Source organism: Myotis daubentonii, chromosome 14 (genome assembly GCF_963259705.1).
Source record: "Myotis daubentonii chromosome 14, mMyoDau2.1, whole genome shotgun sequence".
In the NCBI taxonomy this organism is placed as follows: domain Eukaryota; kingdom Metazoa; phylum Chordata; class Mammalia; order Chiroptera; family Vespertilionidae; genus Myotis; species Myotis daubentonii.
In genome coordinates, this window is record NC_081853.1 from 40,528,282 (window position 1) to 40,550,905 (window position 22,624).

Sequence of the window (22,624 nt, forward strand, 5' to 3'; positions counted from 1 at the left end):
GGATCAGCAGGCGCTCATCCTGGTCAGGCAAGGGGCACACTGTGGGAGCGCACTGGCCACCAGGGGGCAGTTCCTGTATTGAGCGTCTGCCCCCTGGTGGTCACTGCACATCATAGCAACTGGTCAACCAGTTGTTCCGGTCATTCTGCCATTTGGTCGCTGGACTTTTATTATATAGGATTATTATGAACATCAAGAATGTAATTATTCCATGCTTCTGAAACAAGTGTATTTTGCAGAACACTTTTGTTGAACCTGTATATCATTTAGTCATTTACACCTCAACTCTCAAAACATGTAAGCAGCTTAAAACAGATATTAGTCACTCTTAAAGAGATTAATAAAAAACTGAGCTCTGGCCCAAAACAATGAAATGATATGGAAAGTATTTCACAAGAGACTAGGAAACCCATTTGGGGGATTTAAACTCGCCGCATGGATTCCCAGTGGTTTCGGTGACTTTTGCATCTCACTAGAACTACAACCTACAAGCTTCAATATGCCTAATTTAACACCTTTGTTGGTTCACTAACATCAGTGAAGGCTTTCACTGCCTGACCACCGAGGCTGAAAAAGGCGAGGTGAATTGAAATTAATAGTATCCTTCGCTGGAGTTTGCTGCTCTGTCATTCCACTCCCAGTTAAGTGTTCTGAGTCAAGGGGAGACTTCCAGAAGGAAGTCTGTCCCACAATTTTTCATCTTCTTCCATTCCAAATAGAACCCAGAGTGCCCCCCTGTGTATAAGGTGGAAATAAATACTTACTGTTAACATTATTACCAACATAAGTTTATCTCTGAGAGCTTATTTTTTTCAACAAAAATATATAATTTTGGTGACAGTTTTTAAGCACAATTATGCTTAATAAATTGTTGAACTCTAGGCATCACTGTTTCCAATACAAATTATGTATTATTTATAGTTGATGTTGGGGGAAATCTCAGCAATGGGAATAAATCTAAAACACAAGCCTCATTTTATTCTAAACTAAAGGCCCAAGCATTTAAATGATATTCACAGCTTATAAATAACTATAATTTGATCATTAAAATTATTAACAGAATGTTCAGACATTTCAAAACGTATTATGACAAAGTGTACAAACCTTCTCTGTGGATATCAAGGATTTTCTGTCATCAGGGCTTTTACCTAAATTAATTTGCCTGAAATAACTGCCTTTCACAGTATAGATCACCCCTGAATTTGGGGTTTTTTTTTCCATGAGTCATAAAGCTCTCTGTTTTCAAAGGAACTGTCAGACAAACCCAGTTAACAACCTGAAAACCGCTTTATTTCTCTGTCAATGAAGATTTGATTAAGGCTAGGCAATTAAGCAGAATTTCCAAGCAAATTCCTATATAAACATTCAGGTTATTAAAATTACTTACCCATTTACCTCCTGTGGAAGCCATCCATCACCTTTCTAAAATTACAACTTTCTAAGACAGGAGCACAGTGATAAAATTTGTTTTCCAGGGGAAATATTGACAACCAGTCATATTTTTTATAGACGGGAAGCAATTAGATTTAATTTTGGAGAGTAAATTGTCCGATTTTCTGCGAGGATTTACTTTAAGTTACTTATGTATTCCTACATTCTCATCTATTTGTTGTGTTCTAGTGTCCTCCAATGGATATTCTCGATAGTACTAGTATTGCAGAATCTATTTGAATCTGAGACGCACCAGGAGGCTGGATGGTACATGACTTTGAGAGCAAACAATCCCTGAAAGAAGCACAATTCTCCCAGCCTGAGCTGAACTCAAGTAACCTGGCACATCCAAAAATCATTCTTCTAATAGACGATAAGTTCCAGAGATAATTAGCAGAAACAGAAAAATAACGGGTATTTTCTAAATGCACTGTACCAATATCACTACAATGACTGAGGTGCTCCTCCTTCTGTGAGGTGGTACCCAGCATGTATGCAGAGCAGTTTTCATGTATGATTGCTCCAGCTCTAGGAGGCTCAGAGGCAGGCACTTTAGCTCCCAATTCTGGTATAACCTTCACTAACCCGGGTGTTATCATGTGCAACTGTGCTCTTCTGGTAAGGCGCTTGGTGTCCAGAAGCTTATAACTTATGGATAATACAGCTGATCTTTCTGCTAAGTATCCTAACTACATGGACTTCCTTCTCTATCCTTGAAATAAACATTACTTCATTCATTCACTCAAGCTGTCTCTGGTTGTCCACCAATCTGAATCTAGTATTTTCATTTGCCAATGCAATGATGACACAGTAATTTAAACAAAGCTAAAACCTGCCTATACATTTTATTGTGAAATTTCTTATAATGCTTCCGGTGATGATCACATTCACTCTGGTGACTCAATAATTACACATTTCAGAAGTCGTTAGAAAAACTGCAGCTCCAAATAGCCAACTAGTCACAAGACATTTCAGATGAATGTCCGGGTGTCAGGTCTACCTGCCTCATTCTAGAGCCTATGCTGAAGGTATGTTATTTTCATGGAAATGTAAGAAGCTCAAGAAGGCTAGCCCAACCTTGCAAGGAAGTCCATTGGTCAAAGCAAGTTACACGTCTAAGCCCAAAGTCAAGGGTCAGGGAAATAAAAGAAGTGATAAGAAGAATATGGGTATATAAACTCTACCAAGGAGTGGGAAAGTAATATGAATAACTCAATCTACCACTATCACCAAGGTAAAGAGGAAAGAGAATCAGATTAGGAGATAGAAGACCTGGATTATAAATCTTGTTCACACACTATCTATTTGTGTAAGGGGGTAATCTCTTTAAGTCCCAGGTGAGTATGGAGCAAGTAGAGTATGATTTATGAAGTTTTATGCAATCTTGATTATCCTCTAAGCCCATTGTCTCCTTCCTCAAATAAATTCCTTGACTTATCACCTATATTGCTTTCAAAGTTAGTCCCCAGCTCAGGGTCAACAGATTAATCCTTGATTTCTATAACTGAGCAATAACCCACTCCCATTAATATCTCCATTATAGTATATTTTCTATAGTCATCTACACTTGGCCCCTCACGACTAACCTTAATTATGTAATAAGTACATGTATTATCTCACAAGATGAGAGGACAGCAACAATACCTTATATATTGCTCTCTCTTATAGCATAATAAGCCCTCAATAATTAATTGTTGAATGAATTAAATGCAAAGTAATTATAATCTCAATGTCCTAAGATGGTTTTATTGATCCATTTTTTAGGCTCTAGGGTTGGTTTTTAAACAATTTTTGTACTTTTTCTCCCATAATCAGACCGAAAACCCAAAATTTTTTAATAAACCAAGTTCACAAGGAAGTTGACAATCCTATAACACACTAGTTAATTCATACCACCCTTTTGGTTGGACTTAAGCATGAACCTCTGAAACTACGGTACCAAATCTGTATGACACTAAGTTCCTTTTCCAAACTCTTACAGGTGTAACGAAAAGCTAAGTTCAATTGCCTGAAAACCTTCAGGACAAACACAGAGGTCAGAACCTCTGGTGCATGTTGGGTTCCAGATTTTTGAGCAGGATATCTGTCAGGAGCACTCTCAGGAGTCACACCTGTAAGAGCAAAGAAGGAAGGAGGATGAAACAGTGGGAGAAGTTGGACTGCAGTGCATTCATGACTAGGCCCTGAGCCCATAGGGAGCTCTGGGGCTGGGAGAAACCTGCGCATGCCCTCAGGAGGGAACCAGATCTTTATATTCCTGAATTTATCGGTCACTGAATATGGGCTGTCCTGGGAAACAGGCACCCTCTGGCAAGGTGGTGCTCTTCAGTGGAGGCAATTCTCAAAAGCTAAGGAGACCTCTCAGCAGACAACCCTCCCAGCAACCAAGGCAATAAATCCTTCAATTCTGAAGGAGAGATGGTAGCCAGTTCAGTCCAGTATCCGCAACTAGATCTAAATACCAATATATCTACTATTCCTTCCACTACGCACTTAAGTTTGGCTTGGTTTGGTTTGGTTTGTTGAGCATGCGTTAATTCTGCAAGGCAAAGACTAAATGATGCTCCCATCTTTCTCATACATTATTCCTATGCAAGTCTTTCCCCTAACCCAGAAGTTTTTATTCTCAAAACTATTCCTATATGCTTATCTCTCTTCCTTTGCTCTAATGGTCTCATTGCAAAAAGAATGAAAAATGGAAGGCTTATTTTTAGAAAGTAATGAGGAAGAAAGGGGAAATATGTCCAGAGTTACTGCAAGAAACATTTTGTTATTACACGTAGGACTGCATCTTAGGCAATGTTTATAGTATGCAGCATGCTGAAGAGTCAGCAAATATCTGGCAAAGTTGGACACACAAGATATTCAGGATTCTGCACGGATTTATTGGTCCCTTTGTACTAACTAGTTTTGATGTCTTTGCTTTAGAGTTTATAAAGTGCTTTCACATATATTGTATTTTATCAATGACTCTGTACAATGGCTGAAAATTATAACTGTCTCTACTCTAAAAGGTACAAACGATGACCCGGAGAGCTTAAGCGACCCTTTTCAACATCACACAGCTAGCAAGAAGAATGAATCCTTAGTCTCGCTATTCTGAGTACAGACATGCCTAACATCACACCAGCAGATGTCAACCATGATACTGCCTTCCACTGTGAGACTGTCACAAGTCATCTGTTACAAGAAATAACATGTGCGGCTTGCAAATGACTTACTTTTACATATAAGGAGGGGTAGCCTGCATAAAAATCTATCACTTGCTCATTTGTGTTCCGAAATGCTTTCTCCAATAGGAGGAAATGGCTACAGCAGGAAAAAGAAAGATTAGGGCTTTGCTAAGCCTGTGGGAGTATGTCTGGCGTATAAACGTCATTTATCAAGTGAGTCTTGGTGGCATGCTGTACTGCATCACCCTGCCTCTAAGATATATGACCATGTCTCCTCCTTTACATTTGCCTCTATAGAAAGCTCCTGGATTGTAGCTTCACCTCTAGAATTCTCCTTCAGAGTCAGCCACATTCTATTTTCCCTATAACTACTCAGCAGGAACTTACAGGTTTTTACTGATGAAACTTAATAAAGCTCCGTGTTTCCTCTCCTCTCCCCCACCTTATCATACCTTTTCTTCCTTCACTCCTAATTCTCTAGCCTAACATTTCATCAGTAAAAAGTTCACGAAGTTTAGAAGACTAAACTCAGAGTAGCGATGAGAATATTTACTATTCGCAATTGCAGAACTGCACCCACATATCAAAACCAACATCTCGAGTACATGAGAGGTGACCAGGAGTCAGAGAAGGCTGCCAAAACCATCACTAATCAAGGGCATTGCAGTGTTTCTAAAAACACAATGGTCATACTTTGCACACAATAGGGCTTTCCCGAAACAACAGATGACAGAGGAAAAATCAATGTCTAGCCAACGAACTTGAATTAGTCACAATAAACTACACAACTTATCACGGTATATTAGGATAAAGAGAAGTTTTCAGAAATTTTTCTAAACACTCTTCCTTCAGCAGGAGATGTATGCCTCTTGCTTATTTAAGACTTAAAATAAATCGTCTGGAAAACATGATGCTGTTGCTAAAAGAGAATGAAGCTAATTTTTTAAGAAGCTGATTCCAAAATATAATCAATTAAACCATTGCTCCTTTAAAGAGCACCCAGAAGGCCTCACAGGGGTGACGCCAACCTAGTAAAACTGATTTGAAAAGCTACACATGAAAATGAGTCTTCCCTCATTTTTGAAAGAAACTGTGTGTGTGTGTGTGTGTGTGTGTGTGTGTGTGTGTGTGTGTGTGTGATGTTATCCAGTCATAAAAGTAAGAAGGAAATTCTGCCAGTTGTGATAACATAGATGGACCTTGGGGGAATTATGCTAAGTGAAATGTCAGACAATGAAAGATAGATACTATATGATCTCACTTATATGTGGCATCTAAAAAAAAAATGAAAACAAACTCACAGATGCAGAGACCAGAATGGTGATTGTCTGAGGCAGAGGAAGAGGGTGGGTGAAATAGGTGAAGGTGGTCAAAAGGTACAAACTTCCAGTTATAAGATAAACAGTTCCTGAGGATGCAATGTACAGCATGATGACAACAGTTAACAACACTCTATTGTGTATTTGAAAGTTGCTAAGAAAATCGTTCTTAAAAATTCTCATCCTAAGAAAAAATTGTAACTATGTGTGGTAAGGAATGTTAGCTGAACTTATTGTGGTGATATTTCTCAAAATATATAAATATTAAATCATTTTGTACACTTGAAACTAAAACAATGTTATACATCAATTATATCTCAATTTTTAAAATGTGTCTTCTCTACGGCTATTATGCCTGTGCTATAGCTTTGGCTCAGAATATTTTCTAAATCCTGTTTGTGAACCATCATCAGAACAAATAACAGTAAATACCAATGACGAAACTCTTACAATATGCCATTCACTACACTAACTATTGTACACACATTGCCTACTGTGATCCTTTACAGCTGCTGCATGAGGTGGGTGTTATTAGCACCATGTTCCAGATGGGAAAAGCTGAGGCTCACACAGGTTATAGAACTCAAAATGCGGAAAGGTCCTAAATCACAGAGCTGGAGAGAACAGAAGCTGCTATCTGCACCTGTCTTCCTCCTGCCACGTCACCTCACTGTGCAGTCTTACCGGTCACATCATGAAGCCAATCCAATGCATGACTTCGCACATTGCTAACAGTATCACAAGCTTGTGTGTGTGTGAGGGGCGGGGGGGCATGCTTTTCCAGGCACCACTCCAAGGATACCAAAACGTACAGGGCACCAGAAGATAAGATGAAGGCCCTCAAGAGGCTTACAAGCTTATGAACTTGGTCCTGATTAATAGCACGCCCTTGCCAAAAGATAAGCCCACGTGCAAAGGATAAAACGTTGTCAGTGGAGATTATTTTAAACAATGAAGGGTCGGGGAGGCAATGCTCAAAAGAGAGCACCTCAGAGACCAGTCACAAAATACGATCAGTGGTACCCCTGTCACAATTCTGAGTTCCTCCTGAGGCAATTATTTTAAGGAAGATGACATTCACTTGAAGTTGTCTTATGTTTATGAAAGTCCTATTGCTTTGTGCTCACTACTTTTAGTTTATGATCGTGACCTTGAAAACACATTTGAGGTCATGAATGTACCCCTTATTGACTGACTGTACACATTAAACTGTTCACAAAACCAGATTTTCTTGTGATTTTATTTATCTTGAGTACTAGCTTCAAGCTGGCTCACTTATTAAAGTTATATTTCCCCTTGGCAAATTTTTAATTGTAGAATATTATTTTAGATGCATATTAAATACTGATCTGTGTATAATGATCGGTGTATACCCCAGAAGGGAGTAATGGCATACACCAACAATTTGATAGAAGTTGTAAAATTAGATATGCTGTTGTTAGACTTCCCTTTCAAGCACAGTACAAGACAAACAGATTTTAACATAATAAATGTATTAATTTAGCCACTGTTTTCAAATTTACAGCACTTACTTTTGATATTAGAGCCCAGAAGGCATAGAGCATACTCCAAGAAATGACCAAAAACTGGTGTGAGTATAAATTAACTTTAACTTTATGGCTGCATCCTCTCACGTCATTAAATAAACAGAAATCACCATTTTTCAGCATCAAATTTTCTTCATCTGACAATATCCACTTAAAATATGGCACCAAAAATAACACAATATTCCTGATGAGTTCTGACCAGTGCCTATTACAATGAAGCCACTGTCACCATAAATCCAACATCATATTCTCTTCACACTGCCCTCATAGTGCATTAACCTCCCCAGCAGCTGCATTTATATTGTTGGCTTAGTTGCAACTTGTAATCAACTGAAATCTTTTGCACATAAAGTGCTACTAAGTCTTCCTCTTATGAACATTCATGAAGGATTCTGTTTTTCAGGCTTAAATTAAGGAATTCTATCTTTTTAGTTTCAGGTCATCATTGTAGACTATTAATACAGTTTTTGATGACCAGCTTATTGTTTAATATATTATCTGTTCTTCTAATTTTTTGTGACATCCAAAGTTGTTAAGCAAATTCCATGGGTCTTTCATTCAAATTGTAATTAAAATGTTTAACACAACAAGTCTCAAGTTAAACAAGCATTAGTAATCTGGTTGATAAAAATTAGTTAACTTTTTTTAACCGGGTAAGAATCCACCTATCCTGACACTGAGTTCATATTTCTCCATCTCATTCAAAAGAACGTCATGAGAGTTATCAAATAAACCAGATACTTCCTTTTAAATGGAAGATGATAGAATTCTCAAAGTAATTTTCTAAATCATTTGCCATGACAGAGACTCTACTCATAAGTGTCTTGTAAAGCAATCTGAACATTCTTCAATAGTAAAAGATACCAGTTGTACAAAGCTCACCACACAATTCAACAGCTTAGCTGTTAAATCCTGCCTGATGAAAGCATAACCCAGAAAGAAAAGTGGAATTCATGTGGAGTGCATTTTGGCAACCAATTACTTTGATTCGGTACAGATGTTACATCTTCCCATGCTCTTCTTTGGAGCATCTCGGTCTCACTGATGGACCACTCTGAGTTGTTACCTATCCAAGGGTCACACAGAAGCTAGGTTGAAAGCTTGGCAAAGACCTGCCATGACTCAACAGGATGGGTTCATGTGAGCCAAGAGTGAACACACAGAGAAATAGGGCCAAGAGAAACCTCTGATAAGATGGGGCAAAATGTATTCCTCTCCAGGAAAAAAAAAAAGAAGAAGAAGAAAGGTGACACTGGTGATCTCTATTATCTATGTCAACCACACACAAAAAAAAATCACTAAGTAAAACTCAAAGCATCTGGAATCTGAATCATACACAACAGTAGTCTCCATTAAAAAAATTTCAAAGCAACCTACAACTGTTTCTAATTCTGAAGGATTACAAAGGAAGTGTGATCTAGAGAAAATGTGTATGTGGTCTGAAATCCAGTTCTAATTTCTTCACTTCCTTGTTATGTAATTTAGGACTTTGTCACTTATTCTTCCCAAGCCACAGCTTTATTATCGGTAAAAGCAGCCCCTTTCACACCATGACATGATATAAGAAAGATGTGCCAAGTTCATAATTATGGAGATCAAATGTGAAAACATAAATAAAAGCCCCATACATGTTCTTATGATAATTAATCATAAATTAAATTATTAAGACTTGAATATTTTTAGTGAATTTGCTTAAATGTGTCTCTTGAAGGTCATGATAGATGATTAGATGATAGAGATGATAGATATATTTATGAAAGCTATGTTTACAAAATGCTATCGATTAAATATTCTTATAGAATAACAAAAACTTGAACTTGGAATAGAATCTTGCTTCACAGCATTATCTTTCAGATGAGCAAATTGAAGTTTGTATGTTAAGTGCCCCGCCCAAGGTCAAGTTAGTAAAAAAAAACAAAAAAAAAAACAAAGGCTAAAACCTAGATTTCCAGACACCTGGTCCTTTGTGCTTCCTATTCCAATGCAATGTTCCGTTAGTGATGACACTGTCAGAATTTTCCATTCACACTGTCACTATTCAAAAGATAAATAAAGCCATCACTTTTTCAATACTGCGAAGATATATCATAGAACTTATCTTGGTGCGAAGCTGCATTGAGTAATGCAAAACTGGTAATGCAATGCATAATTGTCTCCACTCTCTTCCAGAAAGTGACTTTATCCTCCTGAAAACAATGGTCTGCACAGGCACTATCGATCAGTCAGAGTTGCCATGTTAGATAAAAATTATTTACACTCTTAGATATATTGGAAAGATATTAGAATAAAAAACAGGAAACTTGAATTCTACTCCAATTCCTGCAACTCCCTACCCATGGAACATAAGGCAGCCAAGTTAAGAGTATTTCCTCATCTGCAAAATAAGGGATTTGTACTAAACGACCCCTTCCCGGTTCTGAAGACTAAGTGAAATGCAAATAAAGAAATAAGATTATGACTACTGTAGATAACAGTATATCTTAAAAAAAGAAAAGAAAGTTATCTCATCTGTGATTTGTAGCATTTCCTTATTTTCAAATCAGATAATTATCAATATAACAACTAATATAGTTTACATGTGTTAAGTTCGGTCAATCGTTTGAGACAGACAAATCATAAAATGCAACAGTTCAAACACGTGAAATTTTATTCCTCTCTCACAGAACAGCCTAGGCAGCAGGTCTATCTCTTCTACATGATCATTCACAGATGCAACTGATAGAGGCTCCACATCTATAAGTGCCAAGGTCAGCCTGCTCATTGCCTTTCTAGTCCAGAGAAAGGGGAAAGACTGTGTAGAAACATATTCACCAACTTAAGGGCTTAGCCCAAAACTGGTAAACCTCATATCCTCTCACATTCCAGTGCATAGAAATTAAGCACATAGCCATACATATAACTTCAAGGAAAAAACTAATCTCTAACTGACCAACCACATCTCAACTACAATTCTGTTACAATGAAAGAAAGAGATCAGATCTCTGACGGGAGAACCAAGATGGCGGCATAGGTTAACGCTGGAGTTTGCTGCTTTGAACAACTACTTCAAAAGTGAAACTAAAAGACGGAACGGACATCACCCAGAACCACAGGAACACTGGCTGAGTGGAAGTCCTACAAATAGGAGGAAAGAGAAACGCACACGGACACTCAAAGGAGGCGCAGTGCTGAAGTCAAATTCTGAGGTGCAGAGTGCGCGGAGCGGGCTGGCGGCGGAGGGCGCGGTTGGTGTTTTCAATCGGGAGGGAGTCGCAGACTCTGAGCTCCAGATACAGGCGAGTCTTTAGGGAACCAGACTCAAACGGGAGAAGCGGGACTGTCTGGCTTCGGTCAGAACGAGTGCAGCTTTCTCTCCGAGCTTTGCAGCGGGTGCTGGGACTCAGAGAGGCAGAGCCCCTGGGGACAGGACTGAGAGCCGCCATAACTGTTCTCTCCGGCCCACCCTGTTGATCCTGTGTGACCCGCCCTGCCCAAGCCCTGCACAGAGGCATTTGCCAGATAGCCTCAGGCAAAGGCTAGATTAGCACCTCCCTAGAGGACAGAAGTTCTCTCACTGCAGACACAGCTGATTCTCATAGCCACTTGGCCTGGAGGTCAAACCCTCCCTGGTATTAGCTACAACAATCAAGGTTTAACTATAAGACTGCGCACAAAGACCACTAGGGGGTGCACCAAGGAAGCATAACAAATTGCGGAGACAAAGAAACAGGACAAAATTGTCAATGGAAGATATAGAGTTCAGAACCACACTTTTAAGGTCTCTCAAGAACTGTTTAGAAGCCGCCGATAAACTTAATGAGATCTACAAGAAAACTAATGAGACCCTCGATGTTATATTGGGGAACCAACGAGAAATTAAGCATACACGGACTGAAATAATGAATATTATACAGACTCCCGACAGCAGACCAGAGGAGCACAAGAATCAAGTCAATGATTTGAAATGCGAGGAAGCAAAAAACACCCAACGGGAAAAGCAAAATGAAAAAAGAATCCAAAAATGCGAGGATAGTGTAAGGAGCCTCTGGGACAGCTTCAAGCGTACCAACATCAGAATTATAGGGGTGCCAGAAGATGAGAGAGACCAAGATATTGAAAACCTATTTGAAGAAATAATGACAGAAAACTTCCCCCACCTGGTGAAAGAAATGGACTTACAGGTCCAAGAAGCGCGGAGAACCCCAAACAAAAGGAATCCAAAGAGGACCACACCAAGACACATCATAATTAAAATGCCAAGAGCAAAAGACAAAGAGAGAATCTTAAAAGCAGCAAGAGAAAGAAACCCAGTTACCTACAAGGGAATACCCATACGACTGTCAGCTGATTTCTCAACAGAAACTTTGCAGGCCAGAAGGGAATGGCAAGAACTATTCAAAGTGATGAATACCAAGAACCTACAACCAAGATTACTTTATCCAGCAAAGCTATCATTCAGAATTGAAGGTCAGATAAAGAGCTTCACAGATAAGGAAAAGCTAAAGGACTTCATCACCACCAAACCAGGATTATATGAAATGCTGAAAGGTATCCTTTAAGAAGAGGAAGAGGAAGAAAAAGGTAAAGATACAAATTATGAACAACAAATATGCATCTATCAACAAGTGAATCTAAGAATCAAGTGAATAAATAATCTGATGAACAGAATGAACTGGTGATTATAATAGAATCAGGGACATAGAAAGGGAATGGACTGACTATTCTTGGGGGGGGAAGGGGTGCGGGAGATTTGGGAAGAGACTGGACAAAAATCGTGCACCTATGGATGAGGACAGTGGGTGGGGAGTGAGGGCGGAGGGTGGGGCGGGAACTGGGAGGAGGGGAGTTATGGGGGGGAAAAAAGAGGAACAAATGTAATAATCTGAACAATAAAGATTTAATAAAAAAAAAAGAAATCAAAAAAAAAAAGAAAGAAAGAACAAATTTTGTTATATAGCTAATAGTCTCTGCCATCGCGGTTACAGGCATTGCAATACGGTCTGCTATATACTGCTATACTGAAATACAGTCAAAAGCAGTTGTTATAATCCTCAGTCCATTATTCAGGACACTGTTACTAGGTGCCTGAACTTAGAAGTCATCAGTGTGCTTAAATGACAGCAAGAGAAAGAAGTCCTTTGAGCCCGCATTTATAAATCCCTTCCACCTATGAACTCCACAGAGACCTGGCAATTGGAAATGTACTCAATTTGATCCAAGGAAGCATGCTTCAGCTTTTGATTTGTTCTAGCAATCCATAGGAAACTGGTCTCTTTGAGTCATAAGTGGAATCTGTAGCTTTAAATAGATGCCTTTCCCTAGTAGTTGAGGCAGAGCAGTGAGCAAATATGAGTGGCTAAGATTGAGTAATACTCAACAGAAGTGTTTTCATCTGTTACTCTCTGTAAAGTTGCTAATGCACAGGGATGTTGTTTATTATGTCTCTTCTTTTAGCTCGTAAGTTTTTTTAAAGGAAGCCAGGATAAAACATCCACCACCACCCCATTCCATAGGTCCCTCTTCAGCGTTAGCTCTTCTACTTGAAAAAACACAGCAGATGGAATGTTAAATCTAAACTAGAAAGTTTCTTGCATTCCTAGCTGTCAAAACTAACAATGTGCCCCCTGCTTCTCAATTATAACCCACTAAAAGCAATGAGACTATTTCAGAAACCAGAGCATGCACATCCAAGTCTATTTGGGGGAGCTTTTTAAGTATATGAGTTGAAAGATGAATGGGTGAACTCAAGCAAGAAATAAGTGTCCTGATTCAATGAGGATTTATTGGCATTTTCATTATGACTGCTTTATGACAAATATACTGAAGTCTACCAAGACCAGTAAATAAATACTAATATTGCTCAGTTGTGATATGTGCTAAACACTAATATGTATTAGGGTCATTACAGTTTTTACTAGTTCTTTAGAACGATTTTGTCCAATAAAAATATAATGCAAGTCAGAAATGCAAGCTACACAGATAATTTTAAATTTTCTAATAGCCACATTTAAAAATGGAAACAGAAACAGATGGATTAACTTTAATAATATACTTTATTTAACTGATTATATCCAAAATATTATTTCAACATATAACTAATACAAAAATTATCAAGAAGCTATGTTAGGTCCACACAGACAGGAACCAGGCCAAGAGACGTTGTGAGAGTTTAAGAAATTTTATTACATTCTCTCACAGTGGGCTGAGACCAGTATATCAGTGTCAGTGAGCAAGAGTGGGGAGAGCGGGATATTTATATCTCCTATGCAGGTCAGAGTAACCGGTCAGACGAGGTGCAAGGGGAGGCCGGGTGTATGCACTCCATTGCAAACTGGGTGAGGTGGTTTACTGGAAACTGGAAGTCGTTAATCATGTCTTACAAAACCTGTAATGAGACTAATAGGAAAACCGCGGGGAGAGTGAGAGCCCCAAGCAGGGGGTAATGGAAGAGTACTGAGCGCAGGGGAAAGGTAGAGAATATGCCTAACAAGCTATTTTATACTCTATTTTTCATACTACGTCTCTGAGATGTGATGTGTATTTTACATTTATAGTACGTCTCAATGTGGACTAGCCATGGTTCAGGTGCTCATTAGCACATGTGGCTAGTGGCTACTGTATTGGTAGTCAATCACTAGAGGGTTTTTTCCTCTTAGAGGGTTTTTTCTCTAGACCAGCAGTTCTCAACCTGTGGGTGGCGACCCCTTTGGCGGTCGAACGACCCTTTCACAGGGGTCACCTAAGGCTATCCTGCATATCAGATATTTACATTATGATTTATAACAGTAGCAACATTACAGTTATGAAGTAGCAACGAAAACAATTTTATAGTTGAGTCACAACATAAGGAACTGTATTTACAGGGCCAGAAGGTTGAGAACCACTGCTCTAGACATTGGGACTTATATAAAAACTAGAAGCCCGGTACATGAAATTGGTGCACAGGGGTGGGGGGAGGGTTTGTCCCTCAGCCCGGCCTGCACCCTCTCCAATCTGGGGCTCCTTGGGAGATGTCCAGCTGCTGGTTTAGGCCCAATCCCTCTGGGACTGCTAGCTCCTAACCACTCACCTGCCTGCCTGCCTGCCTGCCTGCCTGATTGCCCCTAACCACTTCTGCCTGCCAGCCTGATCACCCCCTAACTGCTCCCCTGCAGGCCTGGTCACCCCCAACTGCCCTCCCCTGCTGGCCTTGTTGCCCCCAATTGCCCTCCCCTGCTGGCCTTGTTGCCCCCAATTGCCCTCCCCTGCTGGCCTGATCTCGCCCCCAACTGCCCTCCCCTGCTGGCCTGATCTTTCCCCCAACTGCCCTCCCCTGTAGGCCTGACCTAGCCCCCAACCGCCCTCCCCTGTAGGCCTGTCCTAGCCCCCAACTGCCCTCCCCTGTAGGCCTGACCTAGCCCCCAACTGCCCTCCCCTGTAGGCCTGACCTAGCCCCCAACTGCCCTCCCCTGCCAGCCTGATGGCCCCCAACTTCCCTCCCCTACTGGTCTGGTTGCCCCAACTTCCCTTCCCTGCCAGCCTGGTCGCCCCTAACTGCCTTCCCCTGCTGGCCTGTTCACCCCTAACTCCCCTCCCCTGCAGGCCTGGCCCCCCCAATTGCTTTCCCCTGCAGGCCTGGTTGCCCCCAACTGCCCTCCCCTGCTGGCCATCTTGTGGTGGCCATCTTGTGACAACGTCATGAGACGCCACCTAGGCTTTTACTATATAGGATTAGAGTGATGGAAGTGTGCTATGTATTTCAAAATAAATAATTAGCAGTATCTTAACCCAGAACCCTTCCCCCAGGCACACAGGGATCAAAAATTCATGCATCTATACCAGTGATGGCGAACCTTTTGAGCTCGGCGTGTCAGCATTTTGAAAAACCCTAACTTAACTCTGGTGCCATCTCACATATAGAAATTTTTTGATATTTGCAACCATAGTAAACCAAAGACTTATATCTTTGATATTTATTTTATATATTTAAATGCCATTTAACAAAGAAAAATCAACCAAAAAAATGAGTTCGCATGTCACCTCTGACACATGTGTCATAGGTTCGCCGTCACTGATCTATACTATATTCTTTTAATGACTTAAGTCATAGAAAAAAACAAGCTCAAGGTATTTCTTTATGTGCATGCTTCTCTGTTCTGTCCCAGCCCCACATTTTCTCCTCTCTGTGATTCTTACATGTTTTCCTCTCATACAAGAGTCTGAGCTTCTTGAAGAAGTCCTATGAAACATACCAAATATATATAACAAGAAGTATAAAACATTTAAAATCAGCTGTATATTTGTATTGGTGAGGGTAAAAAATACGTGTATGTATTGTGTGTCAATATGCTTTTGCTTTTACATGTCTAGGGAATAAAGGAACATACCTAAACAATCACAAATATGTTTATCTCTGGAAAGTAGGATTACTCTAGGATAGTAGTTTTCAATTTTTTTTGGGGGGGGGGGGGGGGTCTTGGAATTCCTTTATATTTTTAAAAATTGTTGAGCACCTTAAGGAACTTTGTTTATGTGAGTTGCATCTATAGATGTTTACTATATCAGAAGTAAAAACTTAGAACTTTTTAAAAAAATATATTTTTTGCTTAAACCGGTTTGGCTCAGTGGATAGAGTGTCGGCTTGTGGACTGAAAGGTCCCAGGTTCGATTCCAGGCAAGGGCATGTACCTGGGTTGCAGGCACATCCCCAGTAGGAGATGTGCAGGAGGCAGCTGATCGATGTTTCTCTCTCATTGATGTTTCTAACTCTCTATCTCTCTCCCTTCCTCTCTGTAAAAAATCAATAAAATATATTAAAAAACAAACAAACAAACAAACCAAAGAACATAAAAAAATAAAAAAAATAAAAATATATTTTATTGATTTTTTTACAGAGAAGAAGGGAGAGGGATAATTAGAAACATCGATGAGAAAAAAACATCGATCAGCTGCCTCCTGCACACCCCCTACTGGGGATATGCCCACAACCAAGGTACATGCCCTTGACCGGAATCGAACCTGGGACCCTTCAGTCCACAGGCCGATGCTCTATCCACTGAGCCAAACCAGTTAGGGCAAAACTGAGAACTTTTTAAAAATTATCTATTATTTTATTTTAAATTACAATAATAAACTCATTACATGTTAACATAAATAACATATTTATATAAACAAATAATCACATTTTTCTAAAGTACAAAAAAAGTGAGAAAAATAAAAGAAATTAAAAATTCATGCAAGTCAGAAGTTACACATTTTTAAACTTTTTTTCTACTTTTAAGTGCAAGCAGTTTTTTTAAAATATATTTTTACTGATTTCAGAGAGGAAGGTAGAGGGAGAGAGAGATAGAAACATCAATGATGAGAGAGAAACATTGATTGCCTGGACATCCCCTACTGGGGATCAGGCCTACAACCGTGCCTGTGCCCTGACCGGGAATCGAACCGTGACCTCCTAGTACATAGGTCGACATTCAACCACTGAGCCACACCAGCCGGGCAGTTACATAAGTATTTTGAGTAGCATCTACGGCCATGCATTCCACAGTTCCTAAAACCCTAGCCCATATTTGCAGCCCACGTCTTGATTGTTGTTAATAGGCTCTCACTCCAGCAGCTAAATCCTCAATTCTTTAGAATGCCTTGTAACAAAAGTTAGACCCATTAAAGAAAACATGATTGGGTCTTTGCCTAGTGGGATTGAGTTTTGAGAAATCCCAAAATGTGCCCAGTTGATGAGCTAGTCATAGAGGCACTCATACTTAGAAAAAGAGCAAATTAGGGAGCTATCTTCTAGAACTGAAAAACACCTCTGTATATTTTTCAGGGGCTGAGTCCATTGTATAAATATATCAGTTAGGTAATAAAAAACAGAGTAATGGGTCGAGGGTCAAGTGCAGAAATGCCCCACCTCAAGGTCTTCACATTGAAAATTTGTGAAACACTTTGTAAATTCTTGGGTCTTGCAGAGTCTCAGGCTGCCTTTTTATGACCCCTGATAGAAATCCATGACTAACTATAAGAAAGTTTCCCACCTGTACAAGAACAGGGACTATCAGCCACGATTTAGGAGGCAGTATGGAACTGCAAAAGGACCAATTTCTGTTTTAGTGCCTCATTATTTTAACAATCTGAAAAATGAATAGTCAGTGAATAGTCTTCCAGCCCTCTTTAAGATACCTCATATGTAAGTAACAGTAAATGAATGTGACACATGCTGGATTATGTTACTAAATAAATAAACTCAAAGATGATTTTTTAAGAGAGCTATTTCTCACAGCATTCTCACCTAAACTGAACAGTGCACACAAAAACAATTTGAAAATAAGCACTTTTCCCAAAAAATTTACAAATGATCCTTCTCTTTGGTGACACAACAAGATGTTCTTATGAAGAAATGACTTCATATAAGTATTTTAAAAATGTGATACAAAGAGTGCAATGGGTCTACAGCAAGAATCATGTTTGTTTAGCCCATCACTCCCTTGAAAACAATATTATCAATATTATGAGCATCACTAAAGAAACTAACAGGAAACACCTTGTAAAGATATATGTCTATTTGGCCAGAAAGCATAAACATTACTCTTCCTGTTAAACTAACTTGGAAATAAGGCAAGCCACGCCAAATTAAGAGTCTTTAATATAGAAAAGTAAAGAAATAACTTTCTCCAAAAGTTTACAAGCAAAAATCACGCCAGAGAGACTCCCCAAATTCTCTGAAAAAGATGTGATCCGATGGCCTTAAAAATCCATAATTTCTTTAACACTATTTAACCTCTCTGTGCTTCAATTTCCCTGTTTATAATGAGAATAACACCTTCCTCATTAGGTTTCTTGTAAAGATTGTAATAATCCATGTAAGGTGCTTTGAAGATGGCCTGACACACAGAAAGCGTTCTATAAATATTAGCTCTTACTTTTATAATTAAAGAAGAAACCAGCTTTATCTTGAACAATCCAGTAATAAGCAAATGGGGTAGAACAGGAGCATGATTCCCAATGACTGTAGCTGAGATGAACACTTGCCCATATCATAGGTCTCCCATACAGCAGTTAGCTGTGTCCATGTGGCTGGGCCCTGACTAACCCAATGTGAAACAGAACTGATATGAGCCATCTGAGGCCCAGGTCTAAAACATGCCACGTGATCTTTCACATCCTCTCTCTCCCCGGAGGAAGGTTAGAATTCCGAGATGATAGAGTCAGCTCTACAGAAGGACCAGCAGTTGTCAACATGGCATCATGGGGTCTGATCAAGAGTTTTCAGATTATTTCCTATGGAACCCTACGGGACTACAAAGATGCTTCAGTGTCCATAAAACCTGGATTCAAATTTCATTTTTACTTATGTGTATGTGTAGACACGCTCATCTACCTTAAATACTGTAATAACATCAACATGCACACTTAAATGTCATACCAAATTGAACCACTCTAGTGACTGCATCCATTGTGCAACCACAAAAATGTGATTTTATACAAATCCTGGTATAAAAATTCTATCGTTTCTTTGTGTTTCATTGGACTTCCTTTAACTGTATCAGTGATTACAGAGCTCTGCAGGGGTCTATTTTTCATTCAAGCCTAAACGTGTCTACAGTACATAAAATTATTAAATTGGCCGCTTGATTACTAAATATGGCTGAGTCAGGATTGTCTTGATGTGTGCAACCAAAAGAAAATTGGGAAACAAATTGGATGCGTAATTGTCATTCATAGCCCTCAATTTCATATATTCTTTAGAACATACTATGCTCTTCCTTTATTAACTCTATTATATTTGTGAATTTAGAATATAAAATTATGCAAATAAAATATTGCTGTGATCTATTTTATATCCAACCTATAACCTCTACTTTGTTTTGACAGAGCCCAGTGTTTACAGCTGTCTACCTCCAATGCAACTTGGGGTGAAGGGGTAGCGAATGGGTATTAGTTATATATTGTTTCATAACAGCTACCAAAAACTTAGCAACTTGAAACAACACCAACTTATCATCTCACAATTTCTATAGGTCAGAAGCCTGGGCACAGAGGAACTGGGGTGCCTGCTCAGGGCCTCCCAGGCCGAATCAAGATATCAGCTGGGACTGAGATGCCATCTGAGGGGACATACACTGTTGTCTTCCATGTCCATTCAGGCCATTGGTAGAATGTAGTTTCCTCTGTCTTTTGTTTTAGCTTTGTATTGCTGCCTAATAAATTATACTTTAGTGGCTTAAAATAAAGTATAATTAGCTCAAAGTGGCTTAAAATAAAGTATAATTAGCTTAAAGTGGCTTAAAATAAAGTATTTATTAGCTCAAAGTTCTATAGCACGTCAGAAGTCTGGGCATGGTGTGCTGGGTTCTTTGCTCAGGGTTTCACAGGATGAAACCCGGGTGTCAGTCACACTACATGCCTTTTTGGAGATGCTGTGGAAGAATCTGCTGCCATGCTCACTCAACTGTTGGAAGAACTTACCTCCTGTGGTTGCTCGTGTCTGTCAGGGACTGCTCTCCGTTCCTTGCCAGATGGCCCCTCCATCTTCAGAGCTAGTAGCTCAGAATCTCGCTGGTGCTAAATCTCTCTCATACTTCCAGTATCTCTCTAGTCTGCTATAACAGAGTCTCATATAAAATAACATGGTCACAGGAGGGATTATTCCATCACCGTTTGCCATAGAACACAATCTCATCAAGGAAATGAGTATCCTATCATATTCACAGGTTTTAGGCACAGCCACAGGTAGGAGATCATATGAGACATATACACCAGGAGGTGGGAATCTTGTCTTAGAATGTTAATACCACAGGTGGAAAAGGGAGTCCTCAGCTCTGGAGTAAATCTTGCTTTACATTGCCAAATATGATGGCCCCTTGCCAAGGATTTGTTGAAAGCTGGCATGGGATCCAGGTGTAGGTAATAAGACACAGGGTGAAGTCTGCTGAGGAACCTTTTCAGAAATGTTCTTCCCTCATAAGGTTAAGTAACCCCAATGCCAACTCTGTAGGTCTTCCAGTCCAGATGGGATGACAGGAACCGTGGCCGTCATCCTGCTCCCAGCCTGAGGATTAAAGCATCACGCAGAGAAGGGCAGTGCCAAGACAGCCGTGCCAATGTGGTTCTGGAGCCCAAAGTACCATGCTGGAGCCCAAGCCCCTGCCATTAGTGGATTTGGGGTTAGGTGAGATTTTTAATTCTCCTCATTATCCAAGCCAATTTGAATCAGGGTTCCCTTACTTATAGCCCAAGATGTTCTGTGACTAAAGGACTTCAGGTTAAGAGTTAACTTGAAAAATAAAAAAGAGCTCAGTTAGAGAAACATTTGAAAATCATAGCTCTACTAAATAGAGTCAGACAGACCTGGGATTCCAGCTGAACTTCCAACATTAATGAACTGATCGATTTTGTCGGTAAGATTAGGAAAAGTAATTCCTACCTTCAAGAGTCATTATGAGCACTCAATGAAATTGTTATACACATGGCAAAATAAGGGGAAGCAAAAGACTTGTTTCAAATAGCCGATCATGACTGGGGGGGGGGGGGAGAGAATGGGCGTATGATATGGCTAATCAGGAGAGATTGGAAAGGTGGATGACACTGGTCCTTAGTGCACTGAGGCCAAGGATGCTGCTAAACATCTAACAATGCACAGGACAACCTCCCATAACAAACTATCATCCCTAAAATGTCAGCTGTGCCAAGATTGAGAAACCATGGTTTCACTGAAAACTTTGGGAAAAGCTAATTGATCTATGTGGAAATGAAATTTTATTATTACTAAATGAACTTTCATCAATGCCATATCTACTAGTTTCTTTTGTTCCATGACAAGAAAACAAGTTTTTTCATCAGTGGGGGGAAAAAAAGTATGAGATAGTATTCCACATCTTCATTGTGTTTGAAGCATGATAGATGGCTATATTCCTATTTTAATGTCAACCTGATCTAAGAAAATGGGAATAAACTTATTCTAAATGTGAAAAAAAATATATACTGATTCATTCCTTTATTGAAAACCTAGAAAGGGCCAAGCAGCCACTAATCCAGGCATGCAGGATACATCCATGAACTATGCAAAGATCACTGCTTTTTAGATCTGATATTCTAAATCATGGATATCGTCAATGAACATAGAAACAAAGAAACAATCAATTATCTGAGAATATAAGAAATACTATGAAAAAAAGCTCAGAGTAGAGAGATCAGGCTGTAGTGGGATGGGGAGGGCGGGAGGAGGGTAGAAGGAAGGACAGGGGGCCACAGCATAGGTATGACATAGGGTGGTCAAGGCAGGCCTCCTTGAGAAAGATTACCAGTCTAGTTATAAAGACCAGATGCCATCTCATTTTCTTAACCTTATTTGCAAATTACATTTGTCAGACATAAACAGAGATAATTTTACATTTTTATTGAATAGGAAAGATCAAGTGGAAAAGAGATGACCCCATCAATATCAACCCAACATAAACAAAAGTTCAAGGCTTGGGAAATGGAGCCTTTGAGTTACAAAATCACTTTCCTTTTCCCAAAGTCACTCTGCCTTTTCGCTTCACTCCAGTGTCAGGAACAAACAGGCACAGGGGCATAATGAAGCTCCCAGCTATGGAATAGCCCTGTCTGCCTCCCACCTCCTACTGCAAAAAATTACCAGGTCTGAGGACAGATCAGGTGAGTTACAGCTGAGAATGTTGTGTTTGTTGGAACAGTCTAATGGCAAACTACGGCCCGTTTGAAATGAATAAAACTAAAAAAAAAAAAAAAAAAAAGGCCGTACCCTTTTATGTAATGATGTTTACTTTGAATTTATATTAGTTCACACAAACACTCCATCCATGCTTTTGTTCCGGCCCTCTGGTCCAGTTTAAGAACCCATTGTGGCCCTCGAGTCAAAAAGTTTGCCCACCCCTGGTCTAATGTGTATTGTGCTGATTGCATTATATTTGTCATTGAAGTTAAGTGAGGTGAAAAATGGAAAACAGTTGATTTAGTGATTGTGCATACCTTTAACACCTTCCAAAACTACGACATACTAGAGAAAACATCCTAAAATACTACTGAACAACTTCTTCTTACACATACTGCTCCATGCAATAAATTCTAATTTCTAACCAATGACTTCAAAGTCAAAACAAGCAATGACTTCCTGAAAAATAGCCAGGTCCTAAGTCGCAGTATGTCCTGAATTCCCACGGTTATTCTCCATGATTTT